Here is a 12,939-nt window from a genome sequence, read left to right on the forward strand (position 1 = left end):
GATGGGCACCGGAGGGCCACTAGGGGGCCCACGAGGCAGGGGGCGCGCCCTGGGGGGTAGGGCGCGCCTCCCACCCTCGTGGCCAGGGTGTGGCCCCCTTTGGTATTTTCTTAGTCCAGTATTTTTTGTTAATTCCAACAATGACTTCCGTGAAGTTTCAGGACTTTTGGAGATGTGCAGAATAGGTCTCTAATATTTGCTCCTTTTCGAGCCCAGAATTCCAGCTGCCGGCATTCTCCCTCTTTATGTAAACCTTGTAAAATAAGAGAGAATGCATAAGTATTGTGACATAATGTGTAATAACAGCCCATAATGCAATAAATATCAATATAAAAGCATGATGCAAAATGGACGTATAAACTCCCCCAAGCTTAGACCTCGCTTGTCCCCAAGCGGAAGCCGATAACGATAGATATGACCACATGTTTAGAGGTAGAGGTGTCGATAAAATAAAATACGGACATGAGGGCATCATGATCATTCTTATAACAGCAACATATATGGATATTGTCATATGATTTCTTATTCTCAAGCAATAATCTATTCACAATGTCAAGTATGAATCAGAAATTTCATTGAGAACTAACAAACTATAATCTCAGTCATTGAAGCAATTGCAATTTATCATAACATCGGAAAGAGTCTATGTAAGAGCTTTTCAGCAAGTCCACATACTCAACTATCATTTAGTCTTCCACAATTGCTAACACTCACGCAATACGTGTGGTTACGGAGTTTTAATCGGACACAGAGAAAGATAGGGGCTTATAGTTTCGCCTCCCAACCTTTTACCTCAAGGGTAATGTCAACAATAATAGTTCATGCTAACTTACATCCAATTGGATATATATATATATATATATATATCAGGATCTTTCCAACACAAGGTGCTTGCCAAAGGATAAAACGTAAAAAGGAAAGGTGAAGATCACCATGACTCTTGCATAAGGATAAGAGATAAAAGTAAAAGATAGGCCCTTCACAGAGGGAAGCAGAGGTTTTCATGCAATTTCATGGTTGGATGCATGAGATCTTAATGCAAAAGAACGTCACTTTATATTGCCACTTGTGATATGGACCTTTATTATGCAGTCTGTCGCTTTTATTTCTTCCACATCACAAGATCGTATAAAGCTTATTTTCTCCACACTAATAAATCATACATATTTAGAGAGCAATTTTTATTGTTTGCACTACTTGAAGGATCTTACTCAATCCATAGGTAGATATGGTGGACTCTTATGGCAAAACTGGGTTTAAGGGTATTGGAAGCACAAGTAGTATCTCTACTTGGTGCAAAGAATTTGGCTAGCATGAGGGAGAAAGGCAAGCTCAACATGTTGGATGATCCATGACAATATACTTTATTTCAGATGTAAGAAAACATAACCCATTACGTTGTCTTCCTTGTCCAACATCCACTCCTTAGCATGTCATATTTTAATGAGTGCTCACAATCATAAAAGATGTCCAAGATAGTATATTTATATGTGAAGCCTCTCTTTCTTTATTACTTCCTATTAATTGCAACAATGACCAAAGCTATGTTTGTGAACTCTCAACAACTTTTAATCATCATAATCTTTCTATGTGAAGTCATTACTCTCCATAAGATCAAGATGACCTCTTTATTTCTTTTTATTATTTTTCTTTTCTTTTATTCCCTCAAGATCATAGCAAGATAATCAAGCCCCTGACTCAACACTAATCTTTATTATATATAGCTCACGGAGTCGATTGCAAAAAGGGATCATAAAGCAAAACTCAAAACTAAATCATACCAAAAACTTTATTCTACTAGATCTAGATATTACTAAAAGGATCGAACTAAGAAAAACGGTAAAGATAGGAGTGTGATGGTGATACGATACCGGGGCACCTCCCCCAAGCTTGGCAGTTGCCAAGGGGAGTGCCCATACCCATGTGATTATGTCTCGTTCTTTGGGGGTGAAGAAGATGGTGGTGATGATGGGTAGTCGCACATCGAGTGTAAGAGATCCTCCAACTTGCGGATGATGCCCTTGAGTGCAACGATATGCTCCTTCAACAAAATATTTTCACGTGTGAGATACTTGTTTTGTATACGAGCTAACTCAATCATCTTGAAAGCTTCAATCTCAGTTGGGGTAGAAGATTGTGATCAAGTTGAAGGATGTCTTCTGTTGCCGGAACTTGGTCCTCCGTGACCTTCTTGATCCCTTCATCCTTGTTGATCTCCATGGGTTCTTCCCTCTTCAGCTCTATCTTCATTAGCCAAGCATCGTTGTCACCATTGTTGGAGGAGGGGGACGACATGATGCCTGGCCTTGACAACCCTGACAGAAAACAGCTCGAAACAAGAACAGAAGATAATTGCGTGATATGGTGGTCAAAACCTTCGGGAGATTATATAGTGAATTTTTACCGACAGAAAGAAGTATCGTGCAAGAAAATGGAGTCAGGAGAGTACACGAGGTGCCCATGAGGCAGGGGGCGCGCCCAGGGGATAGGGCGCGCCTCCCACCCTCGTGGAAGCCTCGTGTCCTTCCCGGACTGCTTCTTATTTTCCTAATTTTCTAAATATTCCAAAACGGAGAAAAATTGCCATTAGAACTGTTTTGGAGTCGGTTTACTTACCGTACCACATACATATTCCTTTTCGGAGTCTGAAACGTTCTGGAAAGTGTCCCTTATGTATTTCTCCGGGGTTACGGTTTCAATAGTATTAGTTTCAACATTTATGGGATTACCTGAGATATAATGTTTGATTCTTTGACCGTTTACCACCTTCGGATTTGTGCCTTCAAAGTTGTTGATTTTTATGGCACCGGAACGATAGACCTCCTTGATAACGTAAGGTCCTTCCCATTTAGAGAGAAGTTTTCCTGCAAAAAATCTTAAACGAGAGTTGAATAGCAACACATAATCACCTACATTAAACTCACGCTTTTGTATCCTTTTATCATGCCATCTTTTAACTTTTTCTTTAAACAGTTTGGCATTCTCATAGGCTTGGGTTCTCCATTCATCAAGTGAGCTTATGTCAAATAACCTCTTCTCACCGGCAAGTTTGAAATCATAGTTGAGCTCTTTAATGGCCCAATATGCCTTATGTTCTAGTTCGAGAGGTAAGTGACATGCTTTTCCATAAACCATTTTATACGGAGACATACCCATAGGATTTTTATATGCAGTTCTATATGCCCATAATGCATCATCAAGTTTCTTGGACCAATTCTTTCTAGATCTATTAACAGTCTTTTGCAAAATTAATTTGAGCTCTCTGTTACTCAATTCTACTTGACCACTAGACTGTGGGTGATAAGGGGATGCAATTCTATGATTAACATCATACTTAGCGAGCATTTTACGAAAGGCACCATGAATAAAATGTGAACCACCATCAGTCATTAAATATCTAGGGACTCTGAACCTCGGAAAATAACTTCTTTAAGCATCTTAATAGAAGTGTTATGATCAGCACTACTAGTTGGAATAGCTTCTACCCACTTAGTAACATAATCAGCAGCAACTAAAATGTGTGTATACCCATTAGAGGAAGGAAAAGGTCCCATGTAATCAAAGCCCCAAACATCAAATGGTTCAATAACAAGTGAATAATTCATAGGCATTTCTTGACGTCTACTAATATTACCAATCCTTTGGCATTCATCACAAGATAAGACAAACTTACGGGCATCTTTGAAGAGAGTAGGCCAATAATGTAACATCCCAAATTTTTAATTTGAAATGTTATACATAGATCATTCATGCATATCATGTTTTTGTTGCATTTCGTTTCGCGATCCTCGAAATTCTAAGCAACTCAAGGACCCTCGGAGAGAGAGTTGGGGATTTCACTGTTTTCATATTTGAATTTTACCAAATATTGAAACGAGGATTATTTGTTTTAATTATTTTTCTCTCCGAAAATATTTCATATTAAAATATATGAGAGGAGATAATATGACTTCTCCAAAATGAATGAAATATTGGAGGAAAAATATTAAAATCAAATATTTGATTTTATTCGGATTTTATTGATATTTTATTTGCATTAGAAAAATTGCATGTTTTCAAAGTTGCATTTTAGGGCCAAGAAAATGTTCATCTTGTTCTAAATATTTTATTTAGACGGTGAAAATTTGTTTTGGCATTTTTAGATTTTTATTTATTTTTCTAGGATTTATTTTCGGCGGAATCAATTTAAAAAAAACTTCAGCGCCCGACTGGGCCGAAGCCCAGCCGAGCCAGGCCGGCCCGCCGCCCCGCGCCGCCGTCTCCCTCCAGGAGACCGCGACCGCCACGCCGCCGTCGCCAAGGCCGAGTCGGCCAAGCCGCCCCTGCCCCTCCCGCAAGCCACCACCCCCTCTTAAATACCCCGCCGCCGCCACCCCAAACCACCACCACCACCACCGCCGCCCGCAGCCGCAACAGCAGCAGCCGCCGCCGCCTGCCGTGCCTCGCCTCGCCGCCGGAGCCGCGGCGCCGCCGCCGCACCTCCCCGTCGCCGCGCCGCCCGCCGTCGCCGCCGCCCCGCTGCCGGAGCCGTCGCCGTCCGATCTGATCTCGCCGTTCAGTTTTTTTTGGTTTAGGTAAAAACCGTCGGTTTTTTTAAACCCTAGTTTCGTTTTTTAGATCGGTTCACCGGTTTTCTCGGTTTAGTTTATTTAGCATACGTTCGTCCGTACGTTCGTTTTAACGAACGGTTTTCGCTCGTTAGTTACAGACAACGAACGTTCGTTCATTAGCCTGTTCGTCAGCTTTTCTTTTTCTCGGGTTTTTCGCGATTATTTTCGATCGCGATTTCTGATCTGATTTTTGTTTCAGTTTATCTTTTCGCTCGTTTATCGGAATCAGGCGATTCAAGCGCCTAGATCTTCGTCTCGAAACCCTCTTTCTGTTTAATCAACTTGAACAAGATTTTGTTACTGTAAAATTTGACTTTAGTTCAGATTAGTAAACGGATCTTGTTTCTTTCGCAGTTTGAGTTTCGTTGCTCCGTTTGATTTGATTCTTTTTGCAAACCGGAGTTCTTAAGTTGAACTTTCTGGTCAATTCTTCTTATTTGAGTTTTACCCGTGCATCCGTGATTGATTGCTTATGTATGCTATTGGTTGTTTGCGATAGAATTCCCGGAGTGTGAAGCGTGCTACTATGAGTCCCTAGGTTTTGCGGATCGTCAGCACGGCAAGTAACACATTGATCATACTCTTTTCATACCCAGTTTTTATGCATTAGCTCCAATCCTCAAACACTGCATGATTAGGATGTGATTAACTTGTGGGTATTGGGAAGTAGTTAATGAGGTAGAACCTATTGCCCTGTTATATTCAAACCCTTGGGAGTTACTTCTACGTATTGCTTGTATTGCTATGCTATGCTCGTAGACGTGGTTTGGGTGAGTGAATCCATGAGAGATGTGAGATTGTTAATTAATGGTTCAACTTAAGGTGGCAACTTAAATACACATCTGGGTGGATTGCTTGTCGGGCACCTGGAGAATCCAGTGTTGTCCTAGGATATCCCGGAGTACCCGTGTGATCATCCTAAGGTCCGCCACCCAGGCTCAAAGGGAACCGAGATATTTTCAAGCTAGAAACTTCCGTGTGCAGCCATAAGCTATTATGGGCTCTAGCATAGCTGAGTAAGTTGCGCGATCTCTTGAAGAGGTGGATCAGCAGGTAGAGGGATGTAGGTTGGTATGGTCTGCCCGGAGTAGAGAGTTAATGCTTCTGAAAGACCGTGTCTCGGTCATCCACTTCTCAAACACCATGTAGTGCGAGAAATCCAACGGAGGAGATCGAGTCTTGTGGGGAAAGGTGCGCAAACCTCTACAGAGTGTACTATCTAATCATGGTTAGCCGTGTCTCCGGTTATGGACATCTTGAGTATCTAGTACTTGGATTATCCTAAGTATCCCATCACTCTAATTTAATATTGTTGGGTTGATAATTATTTTTAATTGGGATTGAGTTGGAGGAACCTTCTCAATGATGTTTCAACTACCATGATAGTTAAAATAAAAATTATTCCTTTGTTGTAGGGAAAAATTGGCTTTTCGCAAAACTATAACCATAGAGCTTTCCACCAGCCAAATATGCATGTAGTGATAGCATTATTTTGTTCTTGCTTTACTGTGTTACATTGCCAGCATATTCCATGTGCTGACCCGTTTTCGGGATGCAACGTATTATGTTGTAGACTTTTCAGACGAGGAGTAAAGTTCGTTAGGTCATTGCCGTGCAGCTCAGCTATGCCGTTGGAGTTGATGGACTCACTTTATCTTCCAAGCCTTCCGCTGTTATCGTATTAAATGGCCTTAATCCATATTTATTGTAATAAGTTCTCTTTTGGAGACATTCGATGTAATAAGTGTGTGATTGCTACTCTGTTATAAATCCTTCGAGTACTGTGTGTGTCGGCATTACCGATCCAGGGATGACACTGAAGCACAGAGACTTGACCGTTTGAGGTCGGGTCGCTACAAATAAAAACCGGATTGCAATACCTTATGCGCAGTTCTATCTCTAGCGTGGTGTCCTCCATAAGCTTCGGAGTGACACTTGCGTAGGATCTGTTCCTATTCATGCTTAGGTACACAACATCTAATAACACCATCTACTCCTTCTTTATAAAGATGTGGGTCATCCCAAAAGTAATGTCTCAAATCATAGATTTTTTTCTTTTGCTGGTATGTGAAACTAGGTGGTATAAATTTAGCAACAATGTAATTAGCATAATCGGCATACCATGGAGCAGTACAAGAAGCATTTATGACATTTAGTTGTTCGTCAGGAAAGCTATCATCAATAGGTAGTGGGTCATCAAGAACATTCTCTAACCTAGACAAGTTGTCTGCAACGGGGTTCTCAGCTCCCTTTCTATCAATAATATGCAAATCAAATTCTTGTAGTAGGAGAACCCATCTAATAAGTCTAGGTTTAGCATCTTTCTTTTCCATAAGATATTTAATAGCAGCATGATCAGTGTGAATAGTTACTTTAGAATCAACAATATAAGGTCTGAACTTATCACAAGCAAATACAACTGCTAAAAATTTCTTTTTCAGTAGTAGCATAATTTCTCTGGGCACTGTCTAGAGTTTTACTAGCATATTGAATAACATTTAATTTCTTATCAACTCTTTGTCCTAGAACAGCACCTACAGCATAATCACTAGCATCACACATAATTTCAAAGGGTAAATTCCAATAAGGTGGTTGAACAATGGGTGCAGAAATTAATGCTTTCTTAAGTATCTCAAATGCTTCTACACAATCATCATCAAAGACAAAAGGAATATCTTTTTGTAGTAGATTAGTCAGAGGCCGAGAGATTTTTGAGAAATCCTTAATGAACCTCTTATAAAAACCGGCATGACCAAGGAAACTTCTTATACCTTTGATGTCCTTGGGACATGGCATCTTTTCAATAGCATCAACTTTAGCTTTATCAACTTCAATGCCTCTTTCAGAAATTTTATGCCCCAAGACAATACCTTCATTAACCATAAAGTGGCACTTCTCCCAATTCAAGACAAGGTTAGTGTCTTCACATCTCTGCAAAACTCGATCAAGGTTGCTCAAGCAATCATCAAAAGAGGATCCATAAACGGAGAAGTCATCCATGAAAACCTCACAAATCTTTTCACAAAAATCAGAGAATATAGCCATCATGCATCTTTGAAAGGTAGCAGGTGCATTACATAAACCAAAAGGCATACGTCTATAAGCAAAAGTACCGAAAGGGCAAGTAAAAGTGGTCTTTGCTTGATCATCAGCTGACACAGGTATTTGAGAGAAACCAGAATAACCATCTAGAAAGCAAAAATGTGTATGTTTGGATAATCTTTCTAGCATTTGATCAATGAATGGCAAGGGGTAATGGTCCTTTTTAGTGGCTTTATTTAATTTGCGGAAATCAATTACCATCATATAACCTGTAATAATTCTTTGGGGAATCAATTCATCTTTATCATTAGGAACGACAGTAATACCTCCCTTCTTAGGGGCACAATGGACATGACTTACCCACTGACTATCAGCAACGGGATAAATTATACCTGCCTCAAGGAGCTTTAATATTTCCTTTCTTACCACTTCTTTCATCTTAGGATTCAGCCGTCGTTGGTGATCAATCACTGGTTTGGCATCTTTCTCCAAATTTATTTTATGTTGACATAGAGTGGGACTAATGCCCTTAAGATCATCAAGAGTATATCCAATAGCAGCACGGTGCCTCTTCAGAGTTTTCAATAATTTTTCTTCCTCCTTCTCTGAAAGGTTAGCACTAATAATAACAGGATATATATTCTTTTCATCAAGATAAGCATATTTAAGAGTATCAGGCAATGGTTTAAGCTCAAACACGGGATCACCCTTGGGTGGAGGAGGATCCCCTAGGATTTCAACAGGCAGGTTGTGTTTCAAAATAGGTCCCTGTTTAAAGAATACTTCATCTATTTCCCTTCTTTCAGTCATAAACATATCATTTTCATGGTCTAGCAAATATTGTTCTAAAGGATCATTAGGAGGCACAGCAATAGAAGCAAGACCAATAATTTCATCCTTACTAGGCAATTTCTCATCACGAGGTTGTCTATGAAATTTAGAAAAATTAAACTCATGAGACATATCATCCAAACCAATAGTAACAACATCCTTTTCGCAATCTATCTTAGCATTAACAGTATTCAAGAAGGGTCTACCAAATATAATGGGACAAAAACTATCTTGCGGGGAACCAAGAACAAGAAAATCAGCAGGATATTTAGTTTTTCCACACAAGACTTCAACATCTCTAACAATCCCAATCGGTGAAATAGTATCTCTATTGGCAAGTTTAATTGTAACATCTATATCTTCTAACTCGGCGGGTTTGGCAAGTTTAATTGTAACATCTATATCTTCTAACATCTCTAACAATCCCAATCGGTGCAATATCATGCATAATTTCTTTGTATAAAGAGATAGGTATTGCACTAGCACTAGCACCCATATCACATAAGCCATGATAACAATGATCTCCTATTTTAACAGAAATAACAGGCATGCCTATCACAGGTCTATGTTTATCTTTAGCACCAGGTTTAGCAATTCTAGCAGTTTCCTCACAGAAATAAATAACATGCCCATCAATATTATCAGCCAAGAGATCCTTAACCATAGAAATATTAGGTTCAACTTTAACTTGCTCAGGAGGTGTATAAGTTCTAATATTGCTTTTACGAACCACAGTTGAAGCTTTAGCATGATCCTTTATTCTAACAGGGAAAGGTGGTTTCTCAACATAAGCAGTAGGAACAATAGGATCATTATAAGTGATAGTCTTTTCTTCAACTTTAATAGGTTCAACTACTTTTACTTTTATGGGAGGATGATATTTAAACCACTTCTCCTTAGGGAGATCAACATGGGCAGCAAAATATTCACAAAAAGAAGCTACTATCTCAGAGTCAAGTCCATATTTAGTGCTAAATTTACGGAAAACATCGGTATCCATAAAAGATTTAACACAATCAAACTTAGGTGTTATACGTAACTCCTTACCTTCGTTAAGATCCCAATCTTCAGAGTTGCGTTTAATTATTTTCAATAAATCCCATTTGAATTCAATAGTCTTCATCATAAAGGAACCAGTACAAGAAGTATCGAGCATGGAGCGATTGTTGTCAGAAAGCCGAGCATAAATTTTTTGAATAATCATTTCTCTTGAGAGCTCATGATCGGGGCATGAATATAACATTGACTTAAGCCTCCCCAAAGCTTGAGCGATGCTTTCTCCTTCGCGAGGCCAAAAATTATATATATATAATTACGATCACGATGAACAAGATGCATAGGATAAAACTTCTGATGAAATTCCAATTTCAATCGTTTGTAGTTCCATGATCCCATATCATCACATAGCCTATACCATGTCAATGCATCTCCCTTCAAAGATAAAGGGAAGACCTTCTTCTTGATAACATCATCAGGCATACCTGCAAGCTTAAATAATCCACAAACTTCATCCACATAGATTAGGTGTAAATCGGGATGCAATGCTCCATCTCCTGCAAAAGGATTAGCTAGCAGTTTCTCTATCATACCCGAAGGAATTTCAAAGTAAACATTTTCAGTAGGTTCAGTAGGTTGACGAGAAACTCTTTGAGCTACTGGTCGGGGTGAAGATACCCTGAACAAGCCCCTCAGAGGATTACTTTCCATAGTAACGAGTAACAGTAAATTTCAGCACACTATATAAATTTTTCCTTACCAAATTCCACCTACCAAAGGCGCTTCACTCCCCGCCAACGGCGCCAGAAAAGAGTCTTGATGACCCACAAGTATAGGGGATCTATCTTAGTCCTTTCCATAAGTAAGTGTGTCGAACCCAACGAGGAGCAGAAGGAAATGACAAGCGGTTTTCAGTAAGGTATTCTCTGCAAGCACTGAAATTATAGGTAACAGATAGTTTTGTGATAAGGTAATTTGTAACGGGTAACAAGTAACAAGAGTAAATAAAGTGCAGCAAGGTAGCCCAATCCTTTTTGTAGCAAAGGACAAGCCTGGACAAACTCTTATATAGATAAAAGCGCTCCCGAGGACACATGGGAATTATCGTCAAGCTAGTTTTCATCACGTTCATATGATTCGCGTTCGGTACTTTGATAATTTGATATGTGGGTGGACCGGTGCTTGGGTGCTGTCCTTACTTGGACAAGCATCCCACGTATGATTAACTCCTATTGCAAGCATCCGCAACTACAAAAGAAGTATTAAGGTAAACCTAACCATAGCATGAAACATATGGATCCAAATCAGCCCCTTACGAAGCAACACATAAACTAGGGTTTAAGCTTCTGTCACTCTAGCAACCCATCATCTACTTATTACTTGCCAATGCCTTCCTCTAGGCCCAAACAATGGTGAAGTGTCATTTAGTCGACGTTCACATAACACCACTAGAGGAGAGACAACATACATCTCATCAAAATATCGAACGAATACCAAATTCACATGACTACTAATAGCAAGACTTCTCCCATGTCCTCAGGAACAAACGTAACTACTCACAAAGCATATTCATGTTCATAATTAGAGGGGTATTAATATGCATATAGGATCTGAACATATGATCTTCCACCAAAGAAACCAACTAGCATCAACTACAAGGAGTAATCAACACTACTAGCAACCCACATGTACCAATCTAAGGCTTTGGGACAAAGATTGGATACAAGAGATGAACTAGGGTTTGAGAGGAGATGGTGCTGGTGAAGATGTTGATGGAGATTGACCCCCTCCCGATGAGAGGAGCGTTGGCGATGACGATGGTGATGATTTCCCCCTCATGGAGGGAAGTTTCCCCGGCAGAACAGCTCCGCCAGAGCCCTGGATTGGTTCCGCCAAGGTTCCGCCTCGTGGCGGTAGAGTTTATTCCCAAAATCTTGCTTCTGATTTTTTCTCGGACGAAAGACTTCATATAGCAGAAGATGGGCACCGGAGGGCCACCAGGGGGCCCACGAGGCAGGGGGTGCGCCCAGGGGGTAGGGCGCGCCTCCCACCCTCGTGGCCAGGGTGTGGCCCCCCTCTGGTATTTTCTTCATCCAGTATTTTTTATTAATTGCAACAATGACTTCCGTGAAGTTTCAGGACTTTTGGAGCTGTGCAGAATAGGTCTCTAATATTTGCTCCTTTTCCAGCCCAGAATTCTAGCTGCCGGCATTCTCCCTCTTTATGTAAACCTTGTAAAATAAGAGAGAATAGGCATAAGTATTATGACATAATGTGTAATAACAGCCCATAATGCAATAAATATCAATATAAAAGCATGATGCAAAATGGACGTATTAGATGGCCACAGACAACACACCAGTCAGGTAAGCACTCGTATTTTTCCAGAATTTTTTTCCTTTTACCCTCTTTCACCACCGAGACTGCATTCGTTAGTAGGAGATGGACATTGATCTTGACCCTGACCCAGACAAAATTGCCTTCAAAGTCCTGTGACTTCGGTTCACCGTATATGTATTTCCCTATCTTCCCTGCTAGAGCTTTGATCATCAAGAAGTAACCATCAGGAAAGTCGTGTATTTGAGCCCATATGTCCAACATGTCCAGATTTACCTCTGATGGCTTAGTGAACCCATCGTACTTAGCAAGCACCACCGCGTTCCCCTTGAAGGTCCATGGTGCCTCCGCCATGACGCGTTCCCAGTTGCCGAGGCACGAGAACTACATTGTGTACAAATTTTCTTCGAGCGGACGGATCTTTGCTACCTCTTGAGCACTGCGTTGGTTTTCCCTTGAAGAGGAAAGGGTGATGCAGTAAAGTAGCGTAAGTATTTCCCTCAGTTTTTGAGAACCAAGGTATCAATCCAGTAGGAGACCACACTCAAGTCCCATGCACCTACACAAACAAATAAGAACCTTGCAACCAACACCCTCAAAGTTTTTTCAACTTTCACACAATATATGAGCGTGAGCCATGTATATAGCATTATGGGTGGAATAGAATATGATGATGGGGGTTATGTGGAGAAGACAAAAAAGGAGAAAGTCTCACATTGACGCGGCTAATCAACGAGCTAGGGAGATGCCCGTTGATTGATGTCAATGCAAGGAGTAGGGATTGCCATGCAACGGATGCACTAGAGCTATAAATGTATGAAAGCTCAACAAAAGAAACTAAGTGGGTGTGCATCCAACTTGCTTGCTCACGAAGACCTAGGGCATTTGAGGAAGCCCATTGTTGGAATATACAAGCCAAGTTCTATAATGAAAAATTCCCACTAGTATATGAAAGTGACAAAACAAGACTCTCTATCATAAAGATCATGGTGCTACTTTGAAGCACAAGTGTGGAAAAAAAGATAGTAGCATTACCCCTTTTTTTTCTTTTTTGGCCCTTTTTTATTTGGCCTTTCTCTTTTTTTTGGGACAATGCTCTATGAATGATGATCATCACACTTCT

Source organism: Triticum aestivum, chromosome 6D (genome assembly GCF_018294505.1).
Source record: "Triticum aestivum cultivar Chinese Spring chromosome 6D, IWGSC CS RefSeq v2.1, whole genome shotgun sequence".
Classification (NCBI taxonomy): domain Eukaryota; kingdom Viridiplantae; phylum Streptophyta; class Magnoliopsida; order Poales; family Poaceae; genus Triticum; species Triticum aestivum.